Source organism: Hesperophylax consimilis, chromosome 4 (genome assembly GCF_061612785.1).
Source record: "Hesperophylax consimilis isolate HC1 chromosome 4, BYU_Hcon_1.0, whole genome shotgun sequence".
Classification (NCBI taxonomy): domain Eukaryota; kingdom Metazoa; phylum Arthropoda; class Insecta; order Trichoptera; family Limnephilidae; genus Hesperophylax; species Hesperophylax consimilis.
In genome coordinates this window covers 10,777,282-10,798,261 of record NC_142839.1, presented here as the reverse complement: position 1 = coordinate 10,798,261, position 20,980 = coordinate 10,777,282, and the positions used below count along the sequence as shown (strand labels likewise).

At 33.1% G+C, this 20,980-nt stretch overlaps 1 protein-coding gene across 2 annotated transcripts in view; it reads left to right on the top strand.

The window, feature by feature from the left end:
* Mct1 (Monocarboxylate transporter 1) overlaps positions 1 to 20,980 on the top strand; it is a 143,495-nt gene that overhangs the window by 29,186 nt on the left and 93,329 nt on the right. Inside the window, exon 1 of one of the 2 annotated variants that reach the window (XM_089651338.1) lies at positions 9,678 to 10,034. The exons of the other annotated variant lie outside the window; for it this stretch is intronic. The gene's annotated coding sequence lies outside the window, so the exon portion shown is untranslated. Of the gene's footprint in view, positions 1 to 9,677; positions 10,035 to 20,980 lie in introns of those variants that run through there. 2 annotated transcript variants of the gene reach the window in all.

The following is a 20,980-nucleotide window of genomic DNA, read 5'->3' as shown; positions in this document are numbered from 1 at the left end:
ATATTCGCTAGTAAAATTCACCACCAATGGGCTTGCTTTTCCAGAAGATGAAACATCATAAAATAAACACGTGTGAGTAGGGAGTGTCAACAGAAGTGATACAAAACGCGTGGCTCGCGGGCTGTATACGACCTAATAAAAAATTAACGAAAATGTTTTCGTTGCTTCTTTGAAAACTCTCAATTTAGATCATAAAACTGATTGGGAAGCAATTTCAGTATTTTTCTGTTTATTTAGATTTCGTGTTAAAAAAATAATTTAATTCTTCTTGCAGTTCAGAAGCGGGCTATATTTATACTATTCTCTTCGCATATTTTGTGTGATTGTCAGTTCTCCCGGGAAGTTCATCGTAGTAAAATATCTCTGAAGCAATACAAATGGTCGACAAGACCCTCGGCGGCCACCCAAGAATCTAGGCGGATGGAGTAGGATTCTGACAACTGTCACTGACTTATTGAGCAATTACTTTTCAGTGGAATGTATGTAAAATATTGCTTTTATTAAGCATACTACCGGAGGCGCGTAATCTGCTCTTGGTATGTCCGATCATATTTGCTTATGAGCGTGCTTTTATCAATTATTATAGAGAACCTACATTGTTTTGATTACTTGTATTTTTCTGCAAAGCTTCAATTTTGGCAGAGAGCCTGCTTTCCAATAGCACGTGTGTTCAATGGTTCGCTTTAATTACTCTTATTCAGGAGTATGCTTAAACCAAGTATGCCTAACACAAGCAAATGTGTACAGTTGAAGAGCATGCTAGTATTGAGCTCACGCTAATAATAATAATAATAATCAATAATAATAATAATAATAATACACAGATACACAGATTTAGGAAATGTAATAAAAAGAATTTGGCATTCTCAGACTATAAAAATATTACCATTCGTTATTTCGGCTACTGGCATTATACCTAGCTCTCTAATTAAAAATTTAGGCGTATTAGATCTATCAAAAAAATTATATATAAAGATGCAAAAGTCGGTCATTTTGAATACATGTAGGATAACAAAAGATTTTTTAAATATTTATGTTGAGGGATCAGTAGGATTTATAGGCCCTGTTAGAAGTTCTACCGAGCCGAACCCTCTGATATGAAAATATCTGGAGTCGGTGAATTATTTTCCCATTTGATCTCTGGTGAATTGACGTGTTGTTCTTGTATTGTTTTGTATTTATTTTGCTTATATAATGCACTTACATAATGTTGATTGACTAGATGATCATTTGTGGAAAAGTGAGTGGAAGGGTTAAGTTTTTCCTTTGGGGAAGATTTAACCCGGACAACTAAATCGGAAGTTAAAAAAATAATTAATAATAATCACTTATTTATGAGTGTGTGTGTCCCAACCTTAACGTGTTGTTTTTTTTATTAAGTTTTAAATTATAGATTATTTTTTAAAAAGGAAAGGAATCTTATTTACCCAGATGTTGGATACATTATGTTTTATCGATAGTCTCAAGTTGATGTGTTGACTTATCTTCCATTTCATATTTGGTTATCTTTTCATTATTTATTTTCGATTTGAACATACTTCTGAACTTAATACGGATTACAAAACCAATGGGGCATATTCACAAAATAGTACTCGTCACCACGTCTGTTCAAGATACCACACGGGAAAACAGATTTTCTAGCAAAGCGTAGCATGACAAGAGAAAAAGTGCTATTAAATGAAATTTCTAAAATAGTAGATATATTATTACTTTTTAAATTACCTTGAATCTTTTTTGAATACCTATTTTCCCAAATGTTAAGAATGTTAAAAAACGAAATTTGTACTATAAATGGATGATTAAATGAGTTGTAAAAAAGTCAAACAAATTATTCGGGATACCGATATAATAATACGTTTATTCTATGAATCACCGCAATAACAGTATGTTATTTTAATATTATCATTCATATTTATTATTGAATTTAACAACGATCTAAACTCCTAAACGGTTCTGACGTAGGCAACGCCACTGGATATTAAGAAACCCGTCACCGGGACCCTATCAATAATGGCCGGTGTGACGTCAACAACGCCCTCTGTACGAAAATAAATTAAAATACTCAATACAAAAAGGTTGTGCGTTACTGGTGTAGTTATGTTACAATATATAACTTCTTGTGTAGCGCTTCGATGAAGCATAAAGACGAGGTAGTTCCTCTAGACAACACCCGTCATGTTATTACCCGTTGCGTTACATGGGGCGCACTGAACCAAGACAATTTCTCAATCTTCTGAAAAACACCCCTTACCGTCACCCCCCGACCTACTGAGGCTCAAATTCCTCCATGAAAAATTGCCTGGGAGGTGAAAAATGTTTATTATATACCAATGTTTTTTTCTTTGGTTATGAATAATATTTGCCAAATTTGTACGCTGTCGTTTTGTGGAATATAACCCCAATCGACATCTAGAAAATAACGTGTGGGTGAAAACTAATAATAATAAATTAACAGTGATCACTTCTCTTCCTGCTACAATTTTTTCTAATGAAGTTTTACGTGCCCAACATCAGTACATCTGGACTGAAGTCAAAACCTTAATGTACCTAGATTTAAAAAAAAAAACAATAATGTCAAACCGTACAAGAGCCCCAACGATTTGGCGACAGGCAGGGGCAGGGAGGGGAAGGAGATGGTGAAGAGGAAGGTGGGGAAGAGGTAGGTGGGGAAGTAGCTGTTTATTCAGCTCTGTTCACCAAACACGGCCAAAGCCATTTCCAATTCTGAATGGTGATCTAATGCCAGGGCGATACTGAGAGTATCTTCCGCTCTGGAAAGTGCCGCAAATATACTCTATATTATTTTAAATGAGTAATTTGTGAAATAAATCAAATTGATCGAATAAAATTTATTTGCGCACGCCGGGATTTGAACCCGCTTGCTAGTCGAAAGCCTTACCCCTCGACACGGAGGCCTTGGTCGGAGGATTGAAACATATTTAAAGAAAAATGTAAAATTTTCGTGTAAAGTATATTAGTAAAGTTTTATTTATATTAGACCACACGAAGTCGATCTATTTTATGTTAAATATCTAAATACATAATGTGTTTTTTTAAAGCTAACGTTCTTGACAAGCAATTTTTATTATAATATAATACTGATTTCCTTATCATTTTAGCTCAACGTAATAATAAATTGTTAGTGTTTGATTCACATATTTATCATTATTTAGTAAATATTAAAACTACACCAATTTGCAATTTTATCAGCATGTTTTCATTCTGGCATGTTCGCAAGTCAGTGATGAAATTTAAACGGATGATTTCTGGTCAGTTCGGAAAAAAGATAACAGGCTATTCCAACTATTTTTACACTGAAAGTGTACATTATTAAACGCAGAATTTACTTAAGCATTAAGATAAGGCCACCATCGTTATTAATATGAAACGTTTACTTAATTTATCGGACATTCGGAGAACACTATCTCTCTGAGGGGGAGGTACAGATAAATATGAATTAAGTTTAATTTGTGTACACATATTTTTCAACTCATTGATTATGTCACAATTGGTTATAGTTAATATTGTAGTTAATTATTTTTTTAGTGGGTATAGTGGAGTTACATAAATTACATATCGGCACAAAATATATTTATAATCGCAATCTCACCAAAGAAGAAACTGGTTCTTGTCCTTGTTGAGCGAGTTACGGAAATAGAATAACTAATGACCGGTCAGTGGTTGAGTGGGCATAGCGCTTGGGTCTCACCCGAGCGTCGCGTGTTCGATTCCTCGGCTGGCTAAGTCCTCCATCACAACACAAGCAACATTTTCGGCTTTCTGTGGTGGTAGTAGGAGATTTTCGAACATTGTTGGGTTATTCGTAACCCGGGAATGTTTGTCTTTCATTAAAAAAAAATAATAGAATAAGGAAAATACAATAACATTATGCAATAGGTAACATATAATTGGAACAATTGAAACTTCTGATTCATCTATATGTGTAGGTGTACATATATAGGATTCTGTTAAATACTAAATATTGAGCAATTAAGAGAGTAATTAGAAACATCTAAATAAATTAGAGATGAATATAGACTGATAATAAATATAAAGAAAGGTAAAAACAGGCAATTATTCAGTTAATTATTCCTGACAAGTATAACTTCAGTTTGAGTTTCAGTTTGTTGATATCTTTTAATTTCTTTATTTCAATCTGTGTTAATAAATCAAATATTTTCTTCTTATGTCATATTTTCAAAAACTCAACTTATATTCTTTCTAAAATAGGTTTTATTTCGTATAATTTAATTTTTGCGTAACTTTTTATTTTGCTTTTTACATTGATGCATAAACTTATTTAAATATTTCTACCTTTCTCCACAATATGAGTCGCAGAGATGAAAAACCCGCTCTGGCAATTTAAGTTGGTTTGGATGAGGTTAGCAAAAAATAATGGAAGCAAATTGAAAATAAATATAATATTAATGTTTTCGCAAAATATCAAAAAAAATTGTATTTGGCGTAAAGGGTGTATTATTTTAATATTTTTATTGACTTTCTCCGAAAAATTCCAGATCGGGTGTAGCAACTGCACGACTCATATATTTCATCATCTTTGCTAAACATGTATTTTCCATGCTTGTAACATAGATTTTTTTTCCTGTATTTATTTATACCTTGATTTTGTTTAAATAAATATGATAAAAAAATGTAATTTAATGTCACCCGAGTGGTGGAGATAAATAACAAAAAAATACTTGCCTTGTGGGGTGCCCGTGTTCATCGGGTGAGGTGTGTTCAGGATGCGCCTACCCACAGCTGCGTGGCGTGCCAGATCGGGAGAGGTTGGTTTGGGGAGACCTCGTGACCTCTCCAACTGATCTCACGCCCGATCTCAATCACATCAACATCATTAAAGCATTACTTTGAAAGTGTGTGTTTAACAATTAAGAATCTCTCCTTATTTATTTTTTTTAAATGGATATTTTTTTAAATATTTAACAAACCAGTCTTGAACCGAATTATTGATTTTTTATTGACATAATGCTATCTTATTTCATGTTTACTCCCCATTCTCGTATCGCACAAATCAAATCGTTGATTACCGTCACGGTCGAAAAATAAAATAATATTTTTATCTCAAAACTAAAATGATACAAATCTTTGTACTTCGGTCACTCTTATCAAAAATAATACCAGGCGATTGCATCCGGTAATGATTTTTCATTATTATATTGATATTACTAGAGCGTGTCAATGGCAAACTAAACTAACTAAGATTTGCCGTAGCGAAAATGTATTTTTTTTTTCTGGACATGTTAATATACTTTAAGTTTAAATATAAAGTTAAAAATTCCCTGGTTAAGAATAACCTGGCAATTCTTCATGCAACCATCATAATGAGCGAAAACGTTGTTTGATTGCGTCCACATGATGCCTGCACAACGCGCTGAGCCGCGAGAACTAGCACATATGTTAAAAAATACTGGAATATTAATCGGAAGATCCGTGAGCTTTATCATGTCCCTTTGCTGGTTGGGAGTGGCTCAGTGCGTTTGTGGACTTGGTGTGGACGAAACCTTTTAGCAAAGATGGAGGACGAAGGAGGCTGGGTAGAGTATTATACCCGCGACGCCTGGATGTGACTCGACCTTTTGAATCGGTCGGCAATTCAAACGGATGGACTTTTTTGTCTGGTTGTGCGATAACGGTGATCTGTTCCCAAATCACTTTACAGCTGTCGCACGACTCATACAAAATGTCTTTAATCAAATAATATATGTATGTATCAAATTAAATACTTAAATAAATTTCTGCTACATACAAAAATAAACCACAAATGAACAAGCTATGTCAATCGAAATGAGACCAAAAAAATATTAACAAGAAAACCCAAATGAAAAACAATAAACCACTGATAATCTGAGAACTTTAAATGCGTTGATAGATATGAAGGTACAAAAACATTTTTTTATTATTATTATTAATTATTATGACTGTAAAGTGTAAATGCGTATAAAGTATTAAAGGAATTGCGAAATGGTTATAGCGCTAAATAAAGCCACAATCTTAACGACGTAAGTGAAGCAGCGGTGCACAAATATATGCGTCTCGTTGCCTTGGCGTATTGGACACACCTGCGGTTGAATTTTCCCTGTCAAATCTCAAAAATACAGTGGGAATCTTAACGACATATGAGATGAATTCATGTAAAAACAATATTCAGCGCGCGGCCCGACGTAATGGACGGACCTACGGTTGACTTTGCCTTAGCAGGACTGGAAATTCGATCTTTCCGTGGGGTTTTTTTAAATTATTTTTATTGAACATATTATTAAAATTTCAATTATTTCTAGGGGGAGATTACTAATTTGCTGTCTAGAAAAATAAAATCTGATGCTTACCGCTAACTTTATGGTTGAAAAACGTCTTATAAAATTTTCAACCGTTTTACATAAAATATTTTACCGATAAAAGATCTTATAAATAACTTACATCCATAGGGATCCCTATAGAAAAATTTAAGATTTTAGTAATACGTTCATCAGAAATAATTAAAATGTGAACGTTGTGCAAACCCGCGTAATTGGAGTCTTATGTCGCCTTAAAGACATTTAACAAGAAAACTACGCATTAAATTTATTTTATTTTTAGATTACGCTTTATATTTTAAGATATGGCCAAACATGTGACCTTATGTACAAAAATAAAACAAGAAAACGCTGCTTACCTTTTAGTGATTAAAGTATTTATACAGATTTTCATTAGATTATTAAGTTATCATATATTATTATTATCGTTGAATTCAATTTGTTTATTTGTTGAGATTAACATCACGTGATGTATTGTACCCGGAAAACCAGAACAGATAATCACGACCGTAATTTGTTTTGTTTTAATCATTTGTTGGTAGTAGTTGTAAGGTGTAATGATTATTTATAGTTGTAACATCCAAGGGCAAGGTCACGTGAGCTTAAAACCGGTTTAATCATATTAATAAAGAAGACTCTGGAGGTGAATACAGAAAAAAACTAGCAGTTACAAAGAAGTGCGCAATGTTTAACGTTTTTGTAAACAGTACCTTAGATATTCAACACTGAACCAATTAATGCCAAACATTTTCCACAATTTAAAGCCGATGATACTCTAAAAAATATAAAGTTCAGATATATTTTATACAAATCATTGTTAATTGTTGAAACTCAATGATTCAATGCATGCGGTTTTATAAAAAAAAATGTGGGCTCAAATCTATACAAGTTATGTTCTGTCTGTTATGGTCTGCTATGGTCTGTTATGATCTCCAGCGACAACATTGAACCAAATGTTCGTGCTAACAATGAACATTGGGGCAGGGCAAATTTTTGTTTTCCGTTGCTGATTCAAAAATAAATACGTAGTCACCCGGTCCAATTTTTTTTTGCTCGATAATTTGAAAACATTTGTCGGTGGAGACGTGACTTAATCGAGAATTAAATCTAGAAATTGCATATTATTTAAACGTGATTTCAACCGTTTTATTGAATAATGTAAATTCAAACCAGTGAGTGATACTGATTCGTAGATCTGTTCCGGTGTAGTAAGGGTAACTATGGAAAATGAGACTCTTGATCATGTTTTCTTTAATTGTAAAAATCATTCATCTTTCAAAGGCATTTATCGTTTACTTATAAAAATCACCCACCAATCTCCCCTTAGTATTCCTTATTTACTTTCTCTCAACAATTCTCGCATTTTCTCAGTTCTATACAAGTTCATAGACTTGAATGACTTCAATATTTGAGATTTTCTATTCCCGTATAGATTTCCCATAAAATTACAACCATCTCCCCTAACTTTAACGGCACATAGCACTCTTTTTATGGTGAATTGCCTAATACAAAAAAAAATATTATTTCCATTCACCCGTTCAATCTCTATAACACTAATTCTAACTTTCGAACACACTAATTTCGATTTTCGGTGCATGCATGCGTGATGTGAAATATTCCCGATCAATGCGTAAAGTTATTCAAATTCAATAAACTTTTAATTTTCATAAATGAAACTGACAATTATTAAATCAAGCGATAAAGTAGGTGCCTAAATTATTTTATTTGAAAAATTAATAATTTATAATTAAAATGTTTATTTATTTTGTTAATGTTTTTGACAGATCTAAATCGTGATTACGATGTTTAAGATTAATTTATTTTGAAACCATGTAGAATCGATTTTATATTGTAACTTTAAATTGTTTCTTTTTCTTATGTAGGTAGTAAAACTTAGTCTTAAGTCTACCTTTTTATGTACTATAACTAAGTCCAATGTTATTATTAAGTAATTTACCACTCAACATGTCCTTCACAATACAGGTAAACTCATTGCGTGGAGGACAATTTAAATTTTATTTTTGTGTCATTCAAATGTAATAATAAAAAAATAAAATAAAATTTACTAACGGTGGTCCCTCGAGTGGTTTATTTTTGATCTTTTTTTATAGTCAATGATCCCAAGGCAAATATTTTCTCAATTCTTTCAGTTTCAATTCTTTCTTCAAATTTAATTAATTAATTAATAAATTAAGGAATAAGGAATGAACGAAATAACGAATAAATTAATTAGATAATAAGGAATTAATGAATTTAAAAAACAAAGAATTAATGAATCAATAAATTAAAGAATTAACAAAAGAATTAATTAAGGATGATATTGAAACGTGTAAGGTTTGTATCGAGTGAAGTGGTGTTAACAAAGTAATTCGACTTTGATTCAACCGTATTAATCAAATCTTAAGAAAAATTCCGTCATGTGAGCTTTCAAGAAACTAAATCAATATCCCCACCACGGTATAGTTTTTAGTTTTATCATTTGCAGATTCTAAAATGCGGGTCGTGACTGTGAAAATATACAAAATAAAACGTGGTTCACAGGTTTAAATTTAACCGTTTTATGTATTGATCGGGTGACATCGTATTTCACATAGATATTAGTGTGGTTTGACACTAGGTGTCTAGTAGAAGCATCTAATGAAAATTCGTGTGCAATAAAGATTCGCTAAACTCAATCTCTTAGGCTGAGATTACGGAGTCCGTGTCCGTAGTCTATTCTCAATGTGTCTGTATCCCGTCTCCAGGGATGAATGTTTTTTAACGGCTAATTAATTATTATTTATTACCTTTAAAAGATTTATTTGTATTTTGATCAAATATATTTTAGCGTGTTGTTATGCATTGCCGTATGGAAAATATTTACTAATTTTGATAATCTCGTGTGTTTAATAAATTTAACTGTAACTTGGTTAATTAGATCATTTTTTTTTAAATATATTAACACTTTAATAGAGTATTTTCCATCGTATTTAATGTAATACCCACCAACTGAATTAAATAAACAGTTGTCGTTCACACGAACACTAGTCTATGAAGACTCTCCGAAAAAAAACGCTTTAAAGATGTCATTAAAGCATTTCTTTTGCTGTTTAAACTAACGTCATTATTGTGACGTATTTTGACAGTCACTTCATTTAGGCTGTTGAAGGGCAAAATTATTGCCGGAACCAAAAGTTCCATAATTAATTTACTATGCAGTTCTACAAAAATGATACGAGCATCGTAAAAATACTATTTCATTGCTCGATAAATTACCTTGAAAATTATTTTTCTTTTGAAATAATGTAATCTACCTAGCATGACTATGAGAATGTGAACCGTCAACCTTTCCAGTTCCGCTCTGCGCCTGGCGTCGGCGTCCGCAGCGCCGGGGGCGGTGTTCGGCGCTCGACGCTCGACGCGCGTCGCTCCCAGCAGCTGAGCGCCTCCTCTGATAGTACTAGCCAGTAGTCAACTGTTGATCGCGCCGCGCGGTCCAGTCCACCCAGTTCCGCTCGTGGCCTAATAATAAATACACATAAACAACATGTGCGCACTGCACGAAAATAAATCGCGGGATTTTCTAATTTCCACCGAGTCTTGTTGTCATACGGCTAGTTTTCACAACATCATTGTTCGTTTTTGTCTCTGAATTGCAAACTAAAGATATTAAACTGTTTTCGTTTAATGCTTTAAAGTGATAAAACTTTACACTTGGAAAATATTTTTTTTTTTAAAACGGTGAGTTTTTTTCTGAAATTATAACGTTACGAATTTGTGTCTTTCTATGTTTACATAGTTAAAAATATTAAAATAATTAATAACCTTGCCATATTTGTAAATAAATGCCTGCATTTTTAGGTATGAAAATAATCTGAAGTTGAAAGTTTTATAAATCGCGATTTTCTGCTATCCACGTGTATACTTTTTTGAAAAAATAAATTAACCGCAAAAAGTTATTTTAAGTATGTACCGCTGCTAATGTGAATAACAGCTGTGATAAATAAACATAACATTACTCAAATACGATTTACAAAATTAAAATACATTTTTTTCTTTCTAATTTTAAGATCGAATACTTTACTAAATGCCTTGTAGTTAATTAGATTCTCATTTTGTTAAATGTGAGTTATTATGTTTGGTGATCCCTTTATTTAATCAAATTAAAACGGCCAACAAGAGATTTATTGAAAGTAAAATTAATTGTCAAATTGTTCAATATTCATAAGTGTTATGTGTTTGTTGTTGAACATTGATAAGTTATTTATCTAAAGCGCTCTGTAACTATTTAACGTCTGTATTTAATCCAATAATAATTCTCTATCAGCTGTGATTGTTGTCCCATATACACGGTGAAAAACACAAATAATGGTTTCCACCTAGTATTATAAACACAATGAGTTTTAAAATAATTGTTTGGCAAAAAATAAATAAATAACATATTTAAAAAATAATCTCTAGTTCATGCAGTTCATAAGTTGGCAGGATTCATTCAATTGCGTATATAATTACATCACAATGACGAGCCTTCGGATATGGTAAAAACAAAATTTCGGTTTCATCGAACTCTCACACTAAATGGGGTGAATTTGTTTGGCCTTCGCACGCATCACGGAAGCACTTTAAATTTTTTAATGGCGAAAACAAGGACAATATAACGAATCACTTTACCACTGTCTTAGTACACTACAGGAATACTGGATACAAATCATGAATCTGACAATTTTTTAAAGAAATCTTCGATTACAACGTTGACTGATTATTTTGTGTTCCTTGATTGGATTCATCCATCAGCACACTACCGGAAAACCTTCATGAGCATATAAGTCTCAGAAATTATATAATTTTGCAAGAGTCGTTCACACATGCTCCCTCTGAATACAATAATTATTATCATCGCTTCCTCAAAAAATTTCATTTTCAGGGTTACTTAAAAGCGTTTAATTTATTACTTCTGATAAGTTTTCGGGCAGAGGGTCAAAGTGGAGATGTTCTATAAACTTTAGATTTTGCCCAAAATATTATTATGTGCGTATATATTTACAACCAGTAATTCCTTTTTACAAGTATATATGTTTCCATTATGTTTTAACATAAAAGGTAAGAGAAAAATTATTATTTGAAAACCTCTCCAGTGCAACCACATAATCCACTACCGTAGAACGCATTGATAACACATTGTTGATATGAATTTGCTCGTTTTAGGTTACTGAGCCTTTTAGAGATACAAGTATTTATCTAAAGCACCACGACGGCACACTAATCCCATTAAACATTTTAACGTGGTGTTATTTTCAGATTGCGAAATGTAAACACACCATTAAAAATAACCTACCTCTGACTTGTCAAGTTGGTCTTCGTAAAATATACAAATAGATACATTGACCCGCGGTGGTCAAAGACATTATCTTTGTCCCGAGTTTAAAAGTTTCAAAATATTTATTGTTATTAAATGCCCACCAGTGCGAATTTTTCTCGAATCGACAAAGAACCACGTTGCGTTGTTTACATTAGTATGTAAATTTATACCAGTACGCCTGCAATATCCACGGTGCTGCGAAATACAAACCTGAAACGTAACCGTGACCCGGTTAGGTTCTCTCAGAGTTATTGTTTTATTATTATTTTACTTAATTAGTATTCCGCGGATTCAAAGTTAAACACAAAGGTTAAGAAGCCGCAATTGAAACATTGTATTGATTTACTTTTTTTAAATACATCTATTTGAATTCCGTTAGTTTTTGTGAATTAATGCAAATCTTAGAAGTGAACATTAACCCACTTCCTGAAATCGAACGATCGATCTGGAACTAGACACACAGACTCGTCGATGACAACAATCAACTTTTGGTGGCAGTAACGCATAAACATGCATATATATATACGCATTTCTCTGAAAGTAGTCATTACAGCAGATACTATACGATATAAATGTCGTTCCTACCCAATCGGGATTTGGCTCAGTTGTTAGCGCGGTAGCTAGTACTTGGAAAGGAAGGTTCAATCGTCAGACAAACCAAAAAAAAAAAAAAAATTTCAGTTTTAAAATACATTTTAAAAGTCAAAAGTCAATCTAAAAATAAATAAAGATAATATACTGATGGCATTGAAATACAAATAAAAAAAGATGAATTATAGTAAAAATAACTTCGTTTTTGACGTGTTTGTTTTTTTTTTATGTTGTTATTCATTGCATACTGAGATTATTCATTTCGAAGTCACATACAAGCATAAAGAAATATCACTATGGAAAAATACATTTTAATAAACCTACGGAAATTAAGGAATCCAAAGTTATATACAGAGTTTAACAACTTGTTATCGAAATATTTTCTGTATATTTACTGTTTCTGTTAAATTTATTCATATTCCCGTAATTTGTTTTGTAAATTGTAGATTTCAATATTATTATCCAATGCTTACAAAGTCAGAACGATAGAACTTTGTATGTATACTGATGGTTATTATTAACAACTCCGATGAAGCGTGGGTGGAATAGTTGGCATAATAGTTTGTTTTCAAGTTTCAAATTGTGATTTTTTCGCTTTTACGAAAAAATAGCGTGTGCTAATAATTCGTTCTCTCGTAAGTACGTGTAAACATCGTGATCGTTATGTGACCAAATCACTGGGAACGAAGGAAGGAATGTATTTTATTTATTTAACAGTTTCATTTTTTAGATAAAGGCGAACATTTTGCTTTGCGAATGTACCAGAAAGTGCGTGCTGTTGTTTATATATATTTAAGCAGGGTTATAACAAAGGGTTATAACAAAGGATATAACAAAGTTTTTTAACTATACATGGGAGTGTTGTGCAATTTCTTCTACGGTGGTGCCATAAATTAGGGCTGCCCGCTGACCACAGACTTTAAGTTCATACAGATTTTAAGAAAGTCTCCTTAATGGCGCGTTGTCGTGTGCGCAATTCCAGTCCGTAATGGAATTTTGTGCCTGTGTGTTATCATAATAAAGATTTTCAATATTTAATACCTCACAAGAGTCTCAAATGCTCCCAACCGTCTGGAACCAGTGAGACTATGGCATCCCCAATTGGGGTTGTGAGATTAAATTTAGTGGGAAGGGGAATGAGAAAGGGAAGAAAAAGGTTGGAGGATTACCTGGCTATTCAGATCTGGTCACCAAATATGGCTAAAGCTATTTCAAGCAACATTTAAATTCTGAATGGTGCTCTTACATCATCGCGATACTTAGAGTATCTTCCATTCTGGTTCTGCAAGTAAACATTATTTTAAATGAGTAAATTTTGAAATATCACAAATTAATCAAATCAAATTTACAAGTGCACGCCGGGATTCAAACCCGCGGTCTTCAGCTCGCTAGTTTAGAGCCTAACCCCTCGACCACGGAGACCGTCAAATTGTATTTCTATTCCTCAAAAATGTATCTGTGTAGTTATCCAAAAGTCGAACTAACGATAGAAAGAACTTTTTTTGCACTGCATCGACGATATTTAACGATGGTTTTCTATATTCATCTGTCCATTGTCTTTAAAGTTTTATATACTTTTGAAGCCTTAGACGGCATTTCCAAAACATGTATTTACAAGACATTCTTATTAAAAATATGTGCATAATTTGAATAGCGCTGTTTTCGAGAAAAATCACCTCAAGTGCGTTAAATCAAGTATTACTTTTCAAAACCGTTGTGCGTTTTTAGAAAAAAAACATCACATACTAAATTCGGTTGTCTTTGATGTGCGTTAGTTTTTTTCAATTGTGTCGGTTTAAAAATTTGAACTGAATATAAGAATCATATTCAATATTAAAATCATGGCTACTAAGGAGTAACCTCATGTATTAAGACTGTGATACACTGTTTTTCCCCATAACATTGTTTCTGTATTTTCAACTTTAAAGTATAACACTTTTTTTTTTTTTGGTTTTTGTAGATATGTATGTATTACTACGCTAAAGCGTTGATGATTATTTCATTTATGTATTGTACTATTATTATATGTGCAACTAATCTCCCGCTGACAAGCTACTTGCAGTAGCTTAGCGTGTGTAAATAACATTGTATGTAATTTTTATACAAATAAAAATAAAAAAAATCTGACAAGCAATAAAGTACCTACCCATTATTTTATGCGATTTTAGCAGATTTTTTAAAATTGTTTTTCAAATTGTAATTATAATATCTCATGATTTTTCACGGGTCCGAGCTAGTTAATAATGTTTATTTAAGTTTAAAATACATCTCATTTTACTACCTCGTACTTTTAAATCTAAGTTCTTATAACATTTAAGCGCGTTGTCATAAAATTAATTCGTTATCGAAGTCACCTTCACTTGACATTATTCGATGTTTCGATAACCTACATACATGAAAATGGCTACGAAACCAACATAAAACCGACACACTAAAAATAAACATGTGTTGTTTTTTTTATAAAATACGGTTATCAGTTTATTCTTATTTCATATTGCGATATCAGACTGCAAATTTCTGAGCGCGGTCTGTTGCCCAGATGCGGTGTTCTGAAACGTGTTTGTAGCTATGCGAAATGGGTATCACATGCCACACGTGAGTTTAGTTTTGTTTTCTATTTCGCATTAAATAGAGATTATGTAGGCAATGGTGTTTGTCGAGTCAGTCAGTCAAGTTTAATATGTACATTTTACACGAGTGCAGGACAAATTAATAACTTTTAGTAAAGCTCCAACTTTTAGTTTCTGGAATATTAAAACAAAAAAAAACGTATTATAAAAATTTTGTCTAGACCAATTAGCCTTTTTTAGGTGTAAGCAGAAGGGAATACATGCCACACAGCTCTGTCTTGACACTTACTTGGTTTGATCACTTTCCGTACACCATCTCAGAATGGTAACGTTGTTTGAAATGCCTTAGACCGTGTTCATATCTGAAATGCAAGGTACTTCACCACCTTCCCCTTTTCCCCTCCCTCATCTTTTTCTCCTCCTCTCTATCTTCAGTCTCACAAGATTCCCCGATTGGGAATGCCATAGTCTCACTGGCTTGGGAGCTGTTCGAACTCTTGTGCGGTATCAACTCACATAAAAAACCTTTTTTTCCCACTCAAATTTCCAAACTTATAATATTTATAGTAATTGATTCACTTGATCGTGACTCGTTTTCCTGGACGTCCCAAACATATTTATCCATTAACTTTGTCCCTTCATATATATATATGTATATGTATACTCTCCTGATACCCTTCCCTCTGCTTATCCGCACTACGCGTCCAAACTGTCTGAATACCTTTCAATCAAATTCAATTTGCTTCCCTCAATGTACCAATCGCAAGTACGCCCAAAAATTGAATTTGGGAGCCACCTCTGGGCTGGTGCCCTACAATACTTGATAAATCTGTTTGATTCTGTGCAGAGGAGGGCGTTCTGTCTGATTGACAATCCATTATTTACATACCGATTGCCAGCTCTAATGCAAAGACGCAATGTGGGCATGCTGAGTCTGTTCTACAAATATTTTAATGAAGCCAGCTCTAAAGAGCTAGCGGCTTTGATTCCCGGTGCATCCGTGCATGTGCGTGAAACTAGACGCACACGAGCGGAACACCCGCTCACAGTTGATGTTGGATTCATGAGAACGGGCCGCTTCTTAGACTCGTTTTTGTGTAAAACGGCTCGTATGTGGAACGAGCTACCGACAGCTGTTTTGCCTCAATTATATAATCCCTTCCTATAGCCCCAACTTTAACCCGCCTCACAACGCTGCCGAAACAGGTGGCGACATAGCTCCACTTCCTTTATTATGTACAGACAGGGGCCCTATTGTGAGGTGTCAAATAAATAACAAGGTTTTCCATTCACAATTTTACCATACACAAACCTAAAGAGTCTCTTTGGGTTTCATTGAATAATCTTTAAGTTTCATTGTTAGAAAGATGGAAAGAGAAACAATTCCGAAAAATAAAACAACAGGCTTAAAGAAAGTTTATAAAATTCCAAAAGTTCGGACCAACTTAAGTTGGATTAAGCAAGCCACGTAGCTAGAAATAAGGGGGTAGTTGATGCAATAATCTAAATAATTGGAGACCACGAGAAAAAAGTTGACCCTAAAATACGGTAACATCTGAAAGGGAAAACTATGGTTCAAAACAGGATAAACCGGAATCACTGAAAATAGGTCTTATTTCTTTGTATTTTAAAAATTTCTACTCTCGTGGAAATAAGGAGTGGAAGATTTCAATTCATTGTCTTTGTCGATTTGTTTCATTGTCTTTGTCCATGTCTTTCAGAGACCAAAGCCAAAGAACTTTCTTTGTTCCCGGTTTCCGAGTTGAGCAGGGTGACAAATTGCAAAAGTAAATGACACGACCAACAAATTACACTGGCGAATTATAACTCAAGTGACATAATGAATCTTTTTGAAATGGACACACTTTTGATTTACCATTTTAAAACCGGCTTTAAATCTCTCCATGTCAAAGACTGTCAAACTAAAAGCAAAATTTATTCGGAAAGCAGCAACGTAAATAATGTACCAATGACTCAAAGTGCATCTTGCTTCCACGTAGGCACACGTACATCAGAAAAATATATGTTTGCAATACACGGACTTAGGTGTATATAATATTAAGTTTTGTGAGTGGTTCATATTAAGCTCCTGGCAACAATTAAAATACATATAAAATAACAGAAAAATACACGTAGGAAAATGCTGGCATTTATTATTAACTTGCTGACGTGTACCCGGCGTTCATCGAGGTTGTGAGTGGTTTGGAGTAAAGTTTAGAAGTTTTGAATTCTCGTGTACCTGAAAACTGTGTCTATTTTTAAGGTGGAAATAAAAATTATTCTAAAGAATTGTAAAAGTTTACTTTTGTAAGTTTTTGTTTCACTTGATCGTGTCATCTCTTCCTTGGGCGTCCCTGACTTTTTTATACCGTTCACTACTGTGTACCACAGCGTCACTATTTAAACCGTTCACTACTGTGTACCACAGCGTCACTATTTAAACCGTTCACTACTGTGTACCACAGCGTCACTATTTAAACCGTTCACTACTGTGTACCACAGCGTCACTATTTAAACCGTTCACTACTGTGTACCACAGCGTCACTATTTATACCGTTCACTACTGTGTACCACAGCGTCACTATTTAAACCGTTCACTAATGTGTACCACAGCGTCACTATTTAAACCGTTCACTACTGTGTACCACAACGTCACTATTTATACCGTTCACTACTGTGTACCACAGCGTCACTATTTAAACCGTTAACTACTGTGTACCACAGCGTCACTATATAAACCGTTCACTACTGTGTACCACAGCGTCACTATTTAAACCGTTCACTACTGTGTACCACAGCGTCACTATTTAAAAACATCATTATATCGACTTGTATACGAAAACTTTTTTCTATCAAAGTACATTTTGAGTCCATAGGACAAACAAAGAAACATTGATTTATATATATATAGATTTAAAGGATTTGATTTGCGTAAAATTAAACCAACGAAATTGTTATTGTTTCGTATTGAGTTAATCGACGCTTTAGTATTTTAAAAATGTTGTTCTTATTTGTTATCTTAAAATCTGACGTAGATTATAAGTACAAAGGTTTAGATTTCTAAGGGGTCTGATTTATTATAAATTTCAATAGGGAATAACAACTTATCCAAACAATTTCTTGTCTGAAAACAATGTGGACTTATTTTGTAATGAGAAATTCATTTTTCAGCCAAACATTGCAAACAATTACCTGACATTTTTCTTTCAGGTAAAAATATCATAATCTGGCAGATTGTTTAGGTACGAGTAGTTGTTCTCAACAATGAATCATCCAGTTTTTAATGTCGAGATTTTCACTTGTTGTAGATTGCAGTCATTCTTCTTTGTCTATAAATTTTTTGTACGTGGCTTAAATTTTCTCAAATTTCACACCCTTGCTCAGATTTATTACAGTCCATTTCATTATCGAAGTGGATCGTTTCGCATTATTTTCATAAATCAATCATCTTCATAAAATGTTCAAATTATTCTACATGGAGGATGTATTTGTTTACGTACGTTAATAAAGTTCTTTGAATGGAATGTGTTCGCCAAATGCATTCCCCTTTCTTTGTCATCGTATCACGTGCCAACCATTTCAGTGTTTAAAGTATAAAGTCTTACACTATGTACATATGCTACAATGTCTCAAATGTTAATTGTGTCTTTGAGCACGTTTCAGCTTAGCATTTACACGAGTATCATCAGGAAAAACTGCGCTTTGTCTAATTAACAAAAACAATTCCACGTGCGAAATTAATAAATGAAGAAATTTTGTGGTTCTGATAAAATGGGGATAGGTGTTATTATGTTTTAGAAGAATATGTTAAAATAAAGGCTATCAAAAGCTTTGATTGTTGTGTTCCATTTTTAAATTATTAAATATTAATAATAAAAAACCCTAAAAATAATGAAAATAGGCAACAAGATAATTTTTTTAATGCATAGGTGTAGTTATCAATCACTTTTACAAATCGTATGAAAAGTTTGGTAGCATCAACACTATCGACAGCTTTTTGCATTTCGCCTGGAAAAGTTCAAAATTTCAGATTTTCAGATTTTTACTCCCGATCTTCGGTACGAAAATAGGGGTAGGATGAAATCGGATCAAAAAACTTCAAGTCTCAATCAATTCCCCCCGACGAATTGATTTATTGAATAAAGGAAAGTGAAATGCTATGTACGGATGTATTTTTTATTTGTCCTGTCTGCGCCAATATATCATTCCAATATTAAGCCAACCTTTACACAGTTGAAGACTCGTACGTCTGAATTTTGTGCTATTAATTATGCATCCCATATTGATAATAAACTGCAATGAAGACCAAAATCTATGTGCTGAACTCACCCACCAAGTGCCGGTGCTATAAAAATAGCACAACTTTTTTGTTTCTGGAATACCTAGGTCAAACGGCTTTTATGAGCTGTGGAGTTTTAAAGCAATTATTTAACTAATTAAAAAACGCCATATGTACCGTATAGTTTGATTCTATTTTTTTCAACTATGAAAAAACACTACGAAAAATCCGAGCAGTAATTTCTTTCTTTGTAAATCTATTTTTTTATTATAAAGTAGTATTTGCATAATAATTACATACATTAATTGATGTAGGCAGGTAATGTTACAATCTGTTCGGATTAAATAGTGTGTAACATATAAAATTCTCTTGATGCTACGTAAAAAGTCTTGAGTGGTCATATTGACTGTCCAGCCCTTTTGTCATCAATCAATATTAGAGTCCCAAGTAAGAAAACTAGAGACAAATCATTGTTTCATATCGAAATTGCTTCAACGAGTCGCAGGCAAAATTCTTTCTTACTAAGAACTTGCGATCATTATAATAAAACTTATTTTGATGCTGATATCCTGTCGTGTACCTTAGGAGCTTTTAAAAAAATTCTTAACAGAGTATTGTAATAATTAACCCTTTTCTAAATTTAATACATTACATTCATCATTTATTCATTATCACTCTTACATATTATTTGTATTTAATATCAAATGTACGTGTGTGTATGTATGTATGTATGCATGTATGTATGCGTATGTATGTATGCAACTATGTATATGTATGTGTGTACGTATGTATTTATATGTGTATATGCATGTGTATGTATATATATGTATGTATGTGTTTATACGTGTATATTAGGGTGTCCCAGGACATAAGGAAGAATTTTTTTTTCATGAATTTAAATATGCATACCCTCTTATTTTATTCCATTTGATCCCAATAACTCATATAATAAATATTATTTTGATTAAACACCGGCAACCCGTGCCGACTTGATGCCAAACATATGGTACAGAGTTAATATGGAAGGATTTTCAACTTTCATTTTTGTCGGATAAATAAAATTAAAAAATGCACAAATGTTCAATTATGTAGTATTTTATATTTAAAAATGGTTTATTGATTAAATTTTTTCTTCATAGTGTGTTTTTTACAGTCAGAATAAATCTTCCGGTGTTCCTGAACGCATCGTAACAAAAATTATTTGTTCCTCTTCGACCGTGAGATTAAGCCATGAAAATCGTGCATTAACTTAACAGTTCTTTCAGCAGTATCATTCACTACCCTCAGCGGCGACACCTTCTTTCTGACTTCTTGATACGAAGCATTATTTGACCACATCGTAGGGAATTCATTAAGAAAACTGGCTTCTGTTTTCAGACGATCAAACAAATACTTGCTCTTGACTGAAATGAAGCCGTAAATATTTTTCTCTGAAACAAAAGTCACTAAATTATGATATGAACAAAAACCTCAATACAAAACATAATTTCAACTACTTAATAAACTTACCATACAATTTACCATCAAGATCTTCCTTCGATGGGATGTAACGTTTGTCATGGGTTGATAAATTATTTTTTTTGATATTTCGAGCATTTTTATTTTAGTTGTTTGATCCACAGCGTCGTGAAACAGCGATAAAATAGATCCTTCATCGGTCAAATACCATAACTGCTTACTGAACAGAAATAAAGCTGCCGTTGAGATGCTTTCATAATTTTTTTTCTTAAGCCTTCATCGATTTCAAAAAGCACAAGTCCTGGTAAGGTGCTTTAACTGCTATAATACATTGTAACCATGGCTTGACATAGGATGTTACTATGAACAGGCAAACGTATAAAAGTGCCGCCTTATCCTTACCGGTAATTTTAAATTGCGCACAAATTAT